This window comes from Podarcis bocagei, assembly GCF_964188305.1.
Source record: "Podarcis bocagei genome assembly, chromosome: 12".
Lineage (NCBI taxonomy): Eukaryota > Metazoa > Chordata > Lepidosauria > Squamata > Lacertidae > Podarcis > Podarcis bocagei.
In genome coordinates, this window is record NC_138137.1 from 1,851,138 (window position 1) to 1,867,205 (window position 16,068).

General features: G+C 42.8%; 1 protein-coding gene across 1 annotated transcript in view; it reads right to left on the bottom strand.

The window, feature by feature from the left end:
* Positions 1–16,068, bottom strand: part of CNTNAP2 (contactin associated protein 2) — a 1,111,520-nt gene that overhangs the window by 474,177 nt on the left and 621,275 nt on the right. The window lies entirely within an intron of this gene.

Below are 16,068 nucleotides of genomic sequence, written 5' to 3' on the forward strand. Positions count from 1 at the left end.
CGGTCAAGGTTAGGGCAAAACATCATAGCTTTGGGCGGTTAAGGCACTGGGTGGAATCCTAGACTTTAAGCGTGGGGTGAAGTGGTGCATCACCCTGTGGCATATTCAGAATACCCCATTAGAGGATCTCAGTGGAAGTCTCTGTTTGGAAGCCAAGGGTGGGACAGATGAGACTTAGAGCTTCCAGTGGTGGCCTTAGGACAGCCACCTCAGTAGACTGACGTCTTGGGGAGGCCATAATCTCTGGCACATTTTTAATCCAGATCGTTGTCTGTTTAAGTTTGTTCTGCTACACCTCACTCTTGCCGGGAAGTGGGGCACTGGGACTGGGACTACAATATATGAATGCTGGCTTTCATCAAAGTTTGGATAGTCCCTGTAACATAAACCTTATTCACTCCATTCAAAATGAATTTTGATTTAGAAACATGACTGGTTCACACATTATTTATTGAAGAATATTAAGGCAAGGACATACAAAAAAATTTATTTGATCCAAGTAGTGTGATTTATTTCAGGTGGATAGTTTATTTTTAAAAAACATCACATTCCCAAAGACAATCACAAGCAAATCATTAGATTACTGCTGACAAAGCACAAGGCCAGAATGAAGAGAAAATGTGGACCAAAGCTTGCTGCTCAATCCTATTTACTCAGAAGTAACTGTGCAGAGAACTGTAGCCCTAGTGTGCATTGTCACGAGGCATGCGACTGAACCCACATGCATGTCCAGTGCACATTTGAACCCAACACACCCGCCTGAAAGGACTGGAACATTTTGCCTGGAGTGAGGCAGGCATCCATTTAAAATGTGCATAAACCTTGAGTTCTTATACACAATAAAGCACTTGTCACACCAGGAAGTAGAAAAAGATTGGTTTATGACACATAAAAGAAACATAAGGAGTAAATGCATAGTGCTTTAGACTGCAAGTTACAGAGTATTCAGGCAGCAACTAATTAATTAGTGCACTCACACCCCTTAATCCTAAAGAGTAAAAGAGTCCCTAACTACCCAAAAGTCTACAGGCTGAGTGACCACAGCAAATTGTCACAGACTCACACTGAAGTGAAAGAAAAAGGAGGCTGGTATACCTGGTCTTGGAGCAAGCGGAGGGCAAAGAGTGGTAGAGCTTCATGCTCCGGCACCGGGGGGGGGGGGCGGACAGCAGGCTGGGGCGGGGCTGGCGCGCATCCTGGGGGAGGGGCGTGCTGCCCACAGGGGTGGGGCGCACGTCCTGAGGGCGGGGCACGCCACCTGCAGAGGCATGGCGCCCAGCGCAGGCGGGGGGCGGGCACAGCCACGATGGCACCCCACCAGGATCACGCTGCTGGGGGCGGTGCGCTCCCCCTGCACTCCTCTTCCTCTGCCAGTGAGTGCAAATAGAGTGATCAAAAATCTGTGCCTTCTGCAAGGATAGAAGTATTATCTAAGTCCCTTTTCCTTCCTTCCTTCCTTCCTTCCTTCCTTCCTTCCTTCCTTCCTTCCTTTTTTTGCAGCCAGTGCACAGATGTTTGCCTTGTGTATTCTGAAGCTATTGTTGTCACCCAAAAGAAACTGGACCATTTCTACCAGGGTGTACCTGCTCGCTTGTGTGAACAAAGGTTTCAGAAAGTGATCTCGTGGGTTTCTAGACAAGGGGCAGGTGAACAAATAATGAGTGATGTCTTCCCCCTGAGACTGACCACAAAGACAAAGTCTGCCTGCGTACAGGACCTTCTTGTAGCAGCCATCCCAGACTGCAGTGGACATTACTTGGAAACGCAGCTCAATAAAGGCATTTCTTAAGGAAAATGGTGACAGTTTGATCAGATAACTAGCTCTAAAGTGTTCTGTTCACAAGAGTAGATACCAAGAGGGAAATGTGGTGTTCTAAATTAGTTGCAAGTCCCAGACTCCATCAGAAGAGCCAATCCCTTGCCTGACACTTATTCAAGGTCAAAGCAGAGCTCAGTTCCAGAAAAGAATAACAGTTTAATAGTCTAAAATATATTGAGCAGCTGCTTCCCGGAGTTGCTTATCAACCCAAATTCATGTAGCACAAAGCAGGAAAACGCCCAGTTGGCATGGTAGCAATTTTTAAAAGTATACTTTAACTGAGCGTAGTCTGCTATTGCCTTCTTGGCCACCTGGATTCTGTATGAAGAAGAGCTGCTGATATTCCTGATGGCATAGCTTCTGAAAAAAGTTATTCTGCACAGATTCCAAAACTTCAAACAGATTCGAATGGAGTGTGAATCAGAGCCCAGATTTCACCCCCATAGAGCATTTGAGCCAGCACTTAGGGTAGGTTCTATCAGCTGCCCTCCCTTATTGGAACAGAACTTCATCAGTGCCCCCAGGGTTTTCTGTGCTTTGATGTTCATTAACTCCATATGACACTTCCAAGAGAGTGTTAAATGAGTGAGTTTGTTCTACAGCCTGTGGATCCAAGCACTATCTACACCTAGGACTGTGTCCACGAAATATCACAATCTTAGTCTTGGCTCTTGCAGAGAAGCTGGTAATATGTCACACTGCAACTATTAGGTAGATTCGTAGCTGGTTAATTGACTGGACCCAAAGAGTGCTCATTAATGGTGCCTCACCATCCTGGAAAAAAAATGGTGGCCCAGAATACTCTGTGACAGCCCCCAAGATGTGGCACTCCCTCCCCACAGATGTCCACCTGGCACCTTCACTATACAGTCTTCAACAAATGCTGAAGATGCAGCTCTTTACCCCAGCCTTTGACACCTGAGATGCACATTTCAGTTAAAAAAGGGGAGGAAAGTGGGCAGTCCCACCTGCCACTGAACCCAATGTGTTTTGACTATTTGTGATTTTGGCATTAGGCACGATCCCCGGAACATAAGCCCCATGTAAGTTGCAGGCTTACTGTATATCAAATGACTTGGCTTTTTTGCTAAAAGTCATAAGAACTGTGCTGCTAAATTGCTCCTGACAGCCATGCTCTTGTCTAGAACATGTGGCAGGCACGCTTACTTTGACTAAAGGGCTGCAGGGAGCTAATAACAAGAAGGAAGCAGAACCAATCATGAGGCGCTTCTGCAAGATTCCACCAAATCTCCACAGAAGAGTCCTTCTGTTTCAATAATTCCTGATTTTATTGTTTACAGTACTTTTTTTGTAAACTGCCCTAGAAATAAAACTTTGAAATGTGGGGTATAAATATATCCAGCAAACTGATTCAGTTCCTGGGCTGCTCTCTATTTTTAGCCATGGAAGAATTTTGGACTCCTGAGATCCTTCTCTTTGTCACATTCTGGAACTGACATTGTGAAATTCAGTTTCAGATCCTTCTTTCCTCCTTATTCATCAAGGAACCCTGAAGCAACACAACTGGAAATCTGACCATTTCAAATTTACAGAAACTCCTGATTATCTCTATGTAAGTCCATTGATTGGTGTCATGTGTGCAGAAAGAAATTAAAATTAAAATTGGTACAGCTCAAGAAGTATAACATGCATCAGATATAAATATAGACTTAGAAGTCCCTACTTAATATTTTGCATAACGGCATTTTGCTGCCTTTATTCTTTCATGCATTATTTTAGAAAATTCTTAACTTGCTTATTTAAAGCATGCAACCACAACCCTCTTGCGAGTCACAGAAACTTCTTTTTCATGTGCAAATTAGATATGTTAATGAAGCATATTCTGTCTTGCTAGAATTTCTTTTAAATGGCATTACTTTTAAAATTGGGACTCTTGAGATTGTCACTTTGATTGAACAAGAAGGAACAGATGTTTCTGTTATAAGATACATGGAGAAAGAAATGGTTTAATGAGTACCATTTTTTTTTTTTTTTTTGCAAATTCAAAAAATCTTGTAAGAAATAGCAAAAGACACCATATGCTAATTATTCTTCAAACAACATTACAGCAGTTAATTTCTCAAATGTCTTTATAGTTGATCTTAAGAGATCAAATCAGTATGGAATGATCTGTGCAACTGAAGTAAATGAGTGTTAGGCTATTTTTCATTAGATGGATTTTAGAGCCATTTATTGACTCTAAAGTACGAGCAAAAGAATACTCATTATCAGAATTATTAATCTGGAGGTAAGTCAGGAAGTCAAGCAGGTAAACCAGCAGCCTGAAAGATTGCTCAGAGAGAGAATTTTAGGCACTCCTTTTATTATTTGTCACTTAGAATATCCATATTAAAACCTCTACATGCAACTAAAATATGTTCCAGATGGAGAGTGAAATTAAGAACAAACAATTAAAACAGGATAAAAATGCACCCCCCATTGTAAATATAAATTACCCCTCAGGTCACATGATCCCAACTGAATGGGCGTCTGCAGCGCAGCCTCCAACATTCCTCAGATGAAAATTGGGATATTTCTCACTCATTATTTTATTTTATTTTTGTAGATTTACAAAAAGAAAAAAGAAAGCACCCAAATAAATAAATTTTAGAAAGCTTTCAGGGTGGATCAAAAAATCATAGCAAAAATATTAAGATGAACTGAAACCATAAAACTATAAGACCAGCAGAAACATTGAAACCAGCAAATCACTAAAAGACATGCAGGTGCAAAGAACCTCTAAGTGAAATGCTGCAGCTACAAATAGTGTTTCTCTCCTCACCACCCACCTGGCTGGGATCTCCAGGAAAGGTCTGGCCGTGGAAGGAGGCTCTGAGCCAAAGTGCGAAGCATCTGAGGAGCACAAGCCCCCACCCCACCCCACCCCAATTTTAAAGCCCCAACTCAAAAAGCACCCTCCTCATTTTCAGCACCTTAAATTAACACAGTCATGGGGACATTTCTGAGATCTTTTAAAACATCTGAAAGTTAGGGTGGGGGTAGTATTTTGCTTGATTTTTTTGTTTCATTTTAAAACTTCTTTTGAAATGACAGTCCCTTGGCACCACGTTCCAACCTCATATTTCCATTCAAATTTGTTTATTAATTCTAGACTTCATTCTCAGCTCATAATTGAAAAATAAGGATGCAATCTCATAGTGGATGGCTGCTGTTTGGTGGGGAGAACAGAGGCTTACTAGTAGTGATTAAACACTGGAAATGCATCTTCATTAGTTTTTCTTTGAAAAATTTGCAGCATTGATGCAAGTGTTTCTGTGTATGTACACACCTCTGTACAACCTCTTGGTTTAAGCCAACATTTTCTTCTGATGATATATAAATGAAAATTTAGGAAGGTGAACCAACAGTGAATTTTCAGGATAGCTAAGCAGGAAGATTTAACAGTATTTGCCAGATGCTTAGGCACTCCCAATGGCACTGACACTTTAAAGACAACTTTTGTCTGGAAGCATATTTTAGCAGCACTTTTTAGCAACCCTCTGGAGGGCGGGATGAACAAGACTGCATACACAATTAATGCTGTATAATTAGCAACTTGGTAGATCTGAAGAAAAGTAGCAGCAGTAAGTGTCTTCACCTCTGCTCTGATTTAGTGAATAAAACTAAAGATTTGCCTCACTGTTTATTCATATGTAATTTCTTTAGAAAGGATTCCATTTTAGCCATCAATCCACAGCAGGAGAGTTACTGGCCTGAAAGGCAAATAAAATTATACTCGTCTAGCTCATATTATCCATCAGCAAAAATGAAGCATCTGTGGCATGCGAAGGAGCGCATGAGGTATTGAAATAGCAGGGATGGCCAAGTATTGTACCCTTTTTGTGGGCTCAATTCACACCATACGTGGGTTAAGAAAACTTACCCTTAGACATGTTTGCTTAGATATGAATAGGAGTAACTTCTCTAAAGACTCTTTATAGAAGCACAGCAAAGCAGATTCACTTCTGTTTGCTTGTGACACACTAAAGGGAGATTCACATAAAATTGGCTTGTGCTGCCCACCTGCTGCATGCATTGGCCAGTTGGGCACTGTCATGAACTGGCAGGACACCGAGGAAAGGGAAGAGGGTCTTGACAAGAAGGATAGCCATGACTGGGACATACTGGGACAAGCTGGAGATGGGGAAGGGGGTGGGGGACTTAGGAGGTGCTGATGGGACATCAGGGGATGTGGCAGGGGCAGCTGACAGTTCAGGGGAGCCAGGGGAGGGGGGGCATCACCAGAACCAGAGATGTCCCCGTCTCTGTGGACACGGTGGGCTCTGAGGTGCTGGGAACAGTGGGAAGTGCACTCCAGGAGGCTGAGGCAGGCAAGGGAACACAGCCCAGATCGCTAGTGGACCCGGTGGGGATCATGGGGCTCTTGAGGTCTGGGAGGAGGTTGTGGCCACTCAGGTGGATTTGGCTCAGGACAAGTGGAGAGACACAACTGCTCAGCTAGAGCAAACTGAGATGCAGCAATCAAGATTGGAAGTTGGAAGGGATAAAAGGAAAGCAGGGCAGTGACTCTGTGGCTGCTCAACTTTCTCTGTTGATGGACCACAGCTTGGCTGCTTTGGGAACACCACTGGCCTGTGACTTTGTGACTCAGCCCAGGTTTTCCAACCTGGATCTTTTGTGAGGCAGGAACCTGGCCTTGCAGTTTAACTTGGGACCTTGCTTGTTGTATTGGACTTGGACCGGTATTGGACTGTTTTGACTTCTGACTCCTTTCTTGCGTTGCCCATGGGACTGTGTGCCCTACTGGGCACAGAGGGTTCAGGACAGGAACAAAGTAGTGCAGCTTGGCTGGCTGCTCCCACCATTTCACCCTTCCCATAGGCTTTGTGTGTGTTTGTGCGAGAAAGGGAGAGAGAGAGAAAACTCACACCCTGTCCTTTCATCTCTCATTTTGCTATCCTTGGAGATTCAGCGCTGAACTTCATATACATTAAGTGCCCTGTCACATACACGGTGACTAATTATGAGAGCATTGTCAGTAAATCATGAAAACAAATTATCCTTGCCTCATCCTTTACTCTGGGTAACATCATCCTGATGCTTAATATAGGCTGTCATGAGCTGTTTATGAAGATAAATCATTGAGCCACACAAATCATGAGATGAATTGTAATAAATCAGTCAGCTGATTGTCCCAAAGGATCTCGTGACACTGTCAGTTAAACATGGGTGAGCACAACTTAGTTCTCATTCCGACACAGACACTGTTGCCACTGACAACTGGACCCACATAGGTGGCCTGGAAATTGGCAGGGGACTGCCACAGGGAACAGGAGCATTAGAAATTCTGTTCTCATGTAGAACTTTAGCACTTCATTTCGCTCTTTGTCATGTGTCCAGCGCTCGCTCTCAGAAGAAAAAAGGATAAAGTGGAAACCTGTTTCTTCTAAGCTCGAGTGCTCACATAAAAATGCTTCAACTTACAGAAAAGTTAATATAGCTATTAGCTTTGCTGTCACTCCCAAGAGACCAGCAGAGCAAGAAAATGCCTGTGTTTGATGTAACAGCATAACTTTTGATCAAATGGCCTGCTGTTGCATTGTGAAGCACTGGTTGCACACTGGAAAAGCAAGATGCTAAATTAGAGAACAGAATGAGGTTACACGTACTACTTTTAACAGTCATACCACATACATTGATGCAGTGCAGTCTTGTAGCAGAATATTTTGCCTTGAGTTTATTCTTACTGGCAACAAATTGAAAAATCACCAAGCAATTGTTTTGGCAATCCCCAGGGAAAACATCATTTCCTCAAATCCTACATAAAATATATCCATAGGGTCCACATTGACTGTTTCCACCCGAGTTTAAAATCACCAAGGAATTTTCTCTGAAGCACAATTTTTGGGCAAATTTGGAGGTTCTTTCTTGGGAGAGACAATTGGGAGAGACAAATGAAGCAAAACAAGTTTTGGTAAGACCAATGAAGATGTTCAATGCCCTCAGCAAAACTGGCATTTCGTAAGAATAGAGTTGGCAGTTTGGTAAATTTGCAGGCTCCTGCTTTCGTGAAACATCTGAGAAATTTTGAGCAAGGCCAAAAGTTCCATAAGGCTTGCTTTTTTGAGGGGGTTCTGCACATCCTGTATCTCTAGGTCTTGATGCTGGGACATGGAGACAAAAGCAGCTGCAGCAAGGTGAACCTGACCCACAACTAGCAAGAGCAGCCTCATAGTTGCTTAAACCAGTGAGCAAGTCTGACTTGGAATCTTTTATAGAAGGCTAGGAGAATCACCTGATCCATTCTAAGCTATTAGTGCAAAACACACACACACACACACAGTCAGTCAAAAGTCTGCTTCCTTTCATCATAGGATGGAGAATGGCTGGCACACATGCTGAATTCCTGTTAAATAGGTTGCCTATGTAAGTTCCATTGAGGATTCAAATCCCGACAGACAATAATTTTGTGATGTGTTTGAGACTTTAGATAAAGGTGCATAGTCACTAACCCGTTTGTAGCAGAAAACCATAGTTTTCCCCAATCTGGGGACTCTTCAGATGAAAGGCAGTATACAAATTTACAGGATAATCATCACCATCATGGTATACAGTGGTACCTCAGGTTACATACACTTCAGGTTACAGACTCCGCTAACCCAGAAATATTACCTCAGGTTAAGAACTTTGCTTCAGGATGAGAACAGAAATCGCATGGTGGCGGCAGGAGGCCCCATTAGCTAAAGTGGTACCTGAGGTTAAGAACAGTTTTAGGTTAAGAACAGACCTCCGGAACGAATTAAGTACTTAACCCGAGGTACCACTGTATATCCATCCACAGTGTCACTGGGCAGAAACATACCCCTCATTGCTAGGACACCCTCCATCAGTTTTCATATGGACACATTGCGAAATCAATCTGCAATGAGCTTCTATTTTCAGAATGAAACTATTTTTTCAAGCACTTTTTAGCTGCAAAAAATATGCAGCAGATCTAAATTGTGTGTGTACTACATAGGAAAAACAAGCACAGTCTCCAGTGACTCCAGAATAAAATGGGTGCACATAGCCAAAGTTCCTATTCATTCTCTCTCCCCTGCGCCTCCACATACATTGCTTGCTTTTACCAAAACATAATAGTTTGTTTTTATTTTGTAGTTTGTGTTTCTTTACGCTGTTCAGAATGAATACCTGCCACTGCAATGAATATTGCTCCAATCTACCATAAAACTAGGTGGCCAAGATATGGCCTATGTCATTTCATGCTGGACCTGCCATTTTATCAGGGATAATATTTTTCCCCGCCAGACCCTGAGATGAATTTTAACAGAGCCCAAATGAAAATTCAGTGATCAAGGACAGCTTCTCCTGTAGCTGCAGAAACTGAACAAAGAGTTCTGAGTCCACCACCATCTCATGTTGAGGTCTATATTTTTGTAATTCACTGAGAGGTTTTCTTACAATCAAATAGTATATACATTTTGTGTGTGTGTGTGTGTGTGTGCGCGCGCGCACACACACACACACACACACACACACACACACACACACACGTAGGTACAATGCAAGGTGTATCTCAACAGAAACCAGTATTTCATCCTACTATGTCCTTGGGGCATTAAGAAGATTAGGGTAGCCTTTTAGGCATCTTCTGGAAGGAAGAGAACTGGGAACTGATGATGTGTGTAAAATAAAATAATAAAAATAAAAATAAATAAATAAAATAGAATAAAATAGAATAAAATAAAATAAATAAAATGCATGGGCTGTGTAAAGGCAAAGGGACCCCTGACCATTAGGTCCAGTCGTGGCCGACTCTGGGGTTACGGCGCTCATCTCGCTTTATTGGCCGAGGGAGCCGGCATACAGTTTACGGATCATGTGGCCAGCATGACTAAGCCACTTTTGGCGAACCAGAGCAGCGCATGGAAACGCCGTTTACCTTCCCGCTGGAGCCGTACCGATTTATCTACTTGCACTTTGATGTGCTTTCGAACTGCTAGGTTGGCAAGAGCAGGGACTGAGCAACGGGAGCTCACCCTGTCGCGGGGATTCGAACCACCGACCTTCTAATCGGCAAGTCCTAGGGTCTGTGGTTTAACCCACAGCGCCACCCACGTCCCTAGGAACCTTAGGAGCACATGATGTAGGGAAATGTTGTCCTCCTAAAGCAATAGCAAAATGCAGTCTATTTCTCTGGTATAATGTCTGATATTCACCTCTCCTTACATACAGACAATCTAGCAAGAGTAACTGTAGGTGCCGGACCATCAGGGAGGCTGAAGGAGAGCCATGGCCATTCCCTGGTATTTCCCCTTTGCTTCTTCTGCTGCTGCTACCAGGGGAGAGAACCATCCAGCCTGGTGAGAAAGCACCTCCCCCCCAAAAAACAACAACTCTATTTCAACAGGGCCTAAATCTTGCTACCTTTATTTTCTCTCTGCCCATGAATATTGATCTCATTTTGGGGTTTTTTACTGCTATGTATTAGTTAAACGTGGATTGTAGTATTTAACTGTAACCTGTTAAGTATGCTGTTGCGAGCTTACTGTACTTATATTTCCAAAGCCCTGTATTTTTGTGTTTTGAACGTTTGCTGTAAGCCACTTTGGGCACAGCTCACTGTGGAAAAGCAGCATATAAGTAAATCAACCAACCAACATCCAGCACATTCCCTGCTGGGCAAAGGGGTTCCACTCCTCCATCCTGCACATGAATAGGATTTCCTTTCTCAGCGCTTGAGGCTGCCAATGCCAATGCCCCCCCCCAGCGCCCCTTGGCTCCCCACGAGGGCACCTGCCATTCCAGCCACTTCTCACTCCAAAGAGCAGGACTCTCGTTTCTCAACAGTTTATACAAGAAAAACAGCACAGTTGCTTCATATTCCCCCCTATATTTTGCTGGTTTTCTAAAAGCTTTACAAAAATAAAATGACCTTTAAATATTGACAGAGTTTGTCATGCTGGTAATTAAATGTTGATGTATTCTAGAATATTAGTAATTAGGGTAATTTGTTTGTTGAGGGGCCTCGGTTTGTTCAGCACTACACAAAAAGGGGAAGCATTCATTACATATTTCAATGTTAATGATGTTTATAAAAAACAAACATAGGAGGAAGCATCTCTTCACAGACTTGTTTCTATTACAGCTTGGACCAAGTTCAGTCGCCGTTAAATGGAGCTTGCGTTTTTATAGCTCAAATTTGTTCTGGCTGCTGAGCCCCAGGAATCATCTAGTTCATCCAAATAATAAAAAATCGTGCAAATCAAAACGAGGATGTTTCACGGGGTTTCCATAGAAATGTCATGCTTTGGGGAAACAGATAGTCTTGCTGCATTAATAAGGTTGGTTATAATAAAGCTGTTTGAATTGCACATTCAGAAATCTCAATGAAGCCTGCATTTCGATAGAAAAATCTGCAAGTTGAATCAGAAGATTTTTTTTTTAAAAAACAGCCCACTCAATTTAGTCTGTGTTCCAGTTTCAGTGTTGAGGCTTTTTCAGCAGTCCAGTGAAGTATTTGCAACCAGTTAACTCTGCAGCTACCAAATAAAGCATCTGAAATTCTTGCGGTTCCCGGGACAAGGATGTTTGCTGTCCATTGCTCCAAGTAGCTAGGTTCACCAGTTATTTCTAGTAGCCTCAATCCTGTGCCAATAACAGCAGTCTGGTTTGCAAAAATAATAAAATAAGCAGGTGAAGAGAGGAACCATTAAAGCGTGTTGTCCTTCATGGAGAGCACGTGTTGCGGTGGGGTCTGCTGAGCCACCCCTCTGTTACCAGGCAGGGTCTCTAAAGATGGCCTGGGGCAGTGATTGGTTCACTGGGTTGCTGGGGTAAAAGTTATGTTGCAATTTTGGTGGGAGGGGTAAAATTTTTAAGTACTCTGCACACAGCCTGGAGCTTTCTCTTTGCTGCGTGCAACGGATCACCCACCCACCCGCCCTTAAGTAAGGGGTTGTTGCATTGACCTTGCTATGCCTGTCATGGGGTCGTCTGCCGTTGGGGCAGGGGCCTGGTAGGAATTTTGTCCATCTGGCTGATTGGCTGGGCCATTTGGTTTTTGCCTACTGTGTAGCAAATCGTCACAACTTGTAAGCTTGCGGTTAGGCATTGGTTATAAATTGGTGGAGGAGGGGTTAGGATAGGCTGGGCCTGCCCCTCCATGGAGGGGTTAGGATAGGCTGGGCCTGCCCCTCCATGGTTGCTGCGGAAAGGGAATTCCGTTAAAGGAATCCTGGGGCTTGCCATCTTTTCGTTCAATCCCTGGAATGGGACTAGGGCCGGCAAGCCTTCGGGGAGCAGGCGGATGAGAACTGAGGGTCTGTGACTCAGCTCCATTTCTCCCCGACTTGCTTTCCCCCGCACTGTCTTTCGGTGGTGCCCGGAAGTCAGTTCTGTCCCCAGGCGGGGGGACAGATAGTCTTAACCAATGCCTAAACAACCACTCATGGTTTTGTATTTAAATAAAGTTGTGGCCAAAATTATGCCAAAAACCTTAAACAAAAATTAAGTGTGCGTTGTGAGTTATTTGGGGGGTGGCTTGGGGACCTCGACACGCAATGAGTACCCTTTGGGTACATATTTCTGCTCACCTCCATGGTGCATGTATAAGAGCACAAAGGGAAAATAAAGTATCTGTATCTTTATATCAGAGGTTCTGGAATAACATGGAATTGCATACGTATTGTGTCATATTTCTTAGGTGAAAGCCTCCTGCCACCTGATCTCTGTGAAAACCAGGAAACAGAAGCAGGGGGTGGGGGCAAGAAGGTTGAAATGATGCAAATGCAACAGCAGCAGTGCTGGGTGGGTTCAACCAGAGCATTTGCACGAGGCTGACATTCCTTCTGCCCCCCCCTTCCCACCTCCCAGTAGAATTCAACATAGGACTATGCATGGGACGAAAAGAGATGAACAGAGAGGTATTATTACTTCCCTTGATCTGGACACTAAACTTCGGCTGATGCAGCTTAGAATAGCATTAGCCTTTTTTGCTGATGTTTGTGGTCTAGTGCAGTTGAAAAGATTTATGTATGTACGGCTGCTTTATATCCTGCTTATAATCCAACTGGATTCTCAAAATGCATCATCATAAAGCCACAGGAAAAAGAACTTGGGTTCAAACTGTTGGTGAGTGGGAACTTGGGGTCATAATGGATTGCTTGATGAAGATGTCACCAGCTGTGAAAAATGCAAAATCCATGCTAGGGATTGTTAGGAAAGGAACTGAAAATAAAATTGCCAATATCATAATGTCGTTAAACAGATGAAAGAGGATGGAGCGACTCTCCTATGAAGAGAGGTGAACTGAGTAGAGCACTAAATAAATGCCTGTCATAAATATAAACCTCTATTTCTTTCTATCTATCTATATCTATCTGTCTATCTATTCTGCTTCATTGACTATGCAAAAGCCTTTGACTGTGTCGACCACAACAAACTATGGCAAGTTCTTAAAGAACTGATCACCTCATCTGTCTCCTGGGAAATCTCTATGTGGGACAAGAAGCTACAGTTAGAACTGGATATGGAACAACTGATTGGTTCAAAATTGGGAAAGGAGTACGACAAGGCTGTATATTGTCTCCCTGCTTATTTAACTTATACGCAGAATTCATCATGCGAAAGGCTGGGCTGGATGAATCCCAAGCCGGAATTAAGATTGCCGGAAGAAATATCAACAACCTCAGATATGAAGATGACACAACCTTGATGGCAGAAAGCGAGGAGGAATTAAAGAACCTTTTAATGAGGGTGAAAGAGGAGAGCGCAAAATATGGTCTGAAGCTCAACATCAAAAAAAACAAAGATCATGGCCACTGGTCCCATCATCTCCTGGCAAATAGAAGGGGAAGAAATGGAGGCAGTGAGAGATTTTATTTTCTTGGGCCCCATGATCACTGCAGATGGTGACAGCAGTCACGAAATTAAAAGACGTCTGCTTCTTGGGAGAAAAGCAATGACAAACCTAAACAGCATCTTAAAAAGCAGAGACATCACCTTGCCGACAAAGGTCTGTATAGTTAAAGCTATGGTTTTCCCAGTAATGATGTATGGAAGTGAGAGCTGGACCATAAAGAAGGCTGATCGCTGAAGAATGGATGCTTTTGAATTATGGTGCTGGAAGAGACTCTTGAGAGTCCCATGGACTGCAAGAAGATCAAACCTATCCATTCTTAAGGAAATCAGCCCTGAATGCTCACTGGAAGGACAGATCGTGAAGCTGAGGCTCCAATACTTTGGCCACCTCATAAGAAGAGAAGACTCCCTGGAAAAGACCCTGATGTTGGGAAAGATGGAGGGCACAAGGAGAAGGGGACGACAGAGGACAAGATGGATGGATAGTGTTCTTGAAGCTACCAACATGAGTTTGACTAAACTGCGGGAGCCAGTGGAAGACAGAAGTGCCTGGCGTGCTCTGGTCCATGGGGTCACGAAGAGGCGGACACGACTAAACAACAACAACATCTAGCTAGCTAGCTATCATCTATCTATCTATCTATCTATCTATCTATCTATCTATCTATCTATCTATCTATCTATCATCTATCTATCTCTATCTATCTATCTATCATCTATCTATCTATCTATCTATCTATCTATCTATCTATCTATCTATCTATCATCTATCTATCTCTCTATAGCTATCTATCATATATCATATATCATCTATCGTCTATCATCTATCTATCTATCTATCATCTATCTATCTATCTATCTATCTATCTATCTATCTATCTATATCTATATCTACCTATCTATCGTGATGTCACAATGTTGTTGTTATTGCAGTTGGTATCAACGGCATAACAGCAACATCAATTTAGTGCTTAAAACATTATACTAATTACTAAAGTAAAGCAGGCTGATCCTGTAGGGAATACATGATATCCCTCGGGAACCTGGGGAAATAGTAAATTTTGTTTCCCAGCACTTGATCATACACCCAAATAGATACCAAAAGCAAGCTGCCTCTATTATGCCTGTAGCTCTGCAAGAACTGCACTGCTGTGAGAAGGTGAAGACTGCATTTGTCCGTGGCTGCTTTGTTTAGTTTTTAAAAACCAACAGGCAGATGTTAGCACTATAAACCGAGTGTCAGGAAAACCTGCTGGCCAAGCGCATGGCACTGGGGAGCAATGCAAGACCTGGGGCTAAATTATTTAACTTGTGTGGAGCTGAGCAATGTCTTCACAGAGGATATAAAGGCAGCCTCATGAAGGAGCTCAAGCTCTGTGCAGGGAATCCAAGGCTTTCCCTCTCTTTGCACAATCCATCACACAAACAACGTGGCAAACAAAGCAGGAAGACAAGCCCTGGACCAAATTAGAAGAAAACCTTCGGAACATTTCACTAACTGAGTTCTATTAAAGCTTCTGGTGATCAACAGTTAATTATTTGGTAATAAAACCAAGCAACATAAATATGGAATATATATATTCCATGACAATAAAACCTGTTTGTTGCAAAGGGCTATGAACCTGCCATGCAACTGAGAGAAAAAAGTGTGAAGGAAAGAATTTTGGGGTCATTGCCAATCGCAGTATTGTTACTAGGGGGTGGTTATATATTGGTAACATCTAGGGAGGAATCAGTCTATTTCAGGTCCATGTGCATTGTGTCACATTGCCACATCAAGTACTTATATTTTATATTTAAAAGCCTATACAAGAATTTGTATACTGTATGTATTTTCTCACAAAATAGGCATGTCTAAGCTTATTTTCTCTCACATATGCATTTGTAAACATATTTTCTCATTAAGTATACATTTTAATTTGTTTTTTCAGTGGAGAACTGACTCACAAAATTTTGAAAAGTACAAGATCCAAAGGGCAGCTGTCTTAGTCCAGGAGTTACAGATCAGATGGCTGCAGAGTGGGATTTGCACAGAACAAATTCCTCAGGCATCCCTAATAATACCTGCAGGAGGTGACAATTCATGGTTGCACCTGACTGTGCAGACAAAGTTGTAATCCAGCAAGTTGATTAAAATTCATTTAGACTCCAGATTGTTTCTTTCTGCAGATTGCCAACACCAGTCCATCGTAAAGACTAAAAGCGGTGTATCTCTTCCCATCTCTGCCAGTCTCTGCAGTTGGGCCCCCGGAATAAAGTCTTCCAGGACCATGTTGGGGGCAGACCAAGTACCCGCCACACACATCCCAAATGGGAAGGAAGTCTGCCCACTTGGGGCTTGCATGTTTATTTGAATTCTGATTCGGTCAAAAACAAGTGGATTTTAAACAATACAGTTCTATATAATAATGTTATATATGGTATGT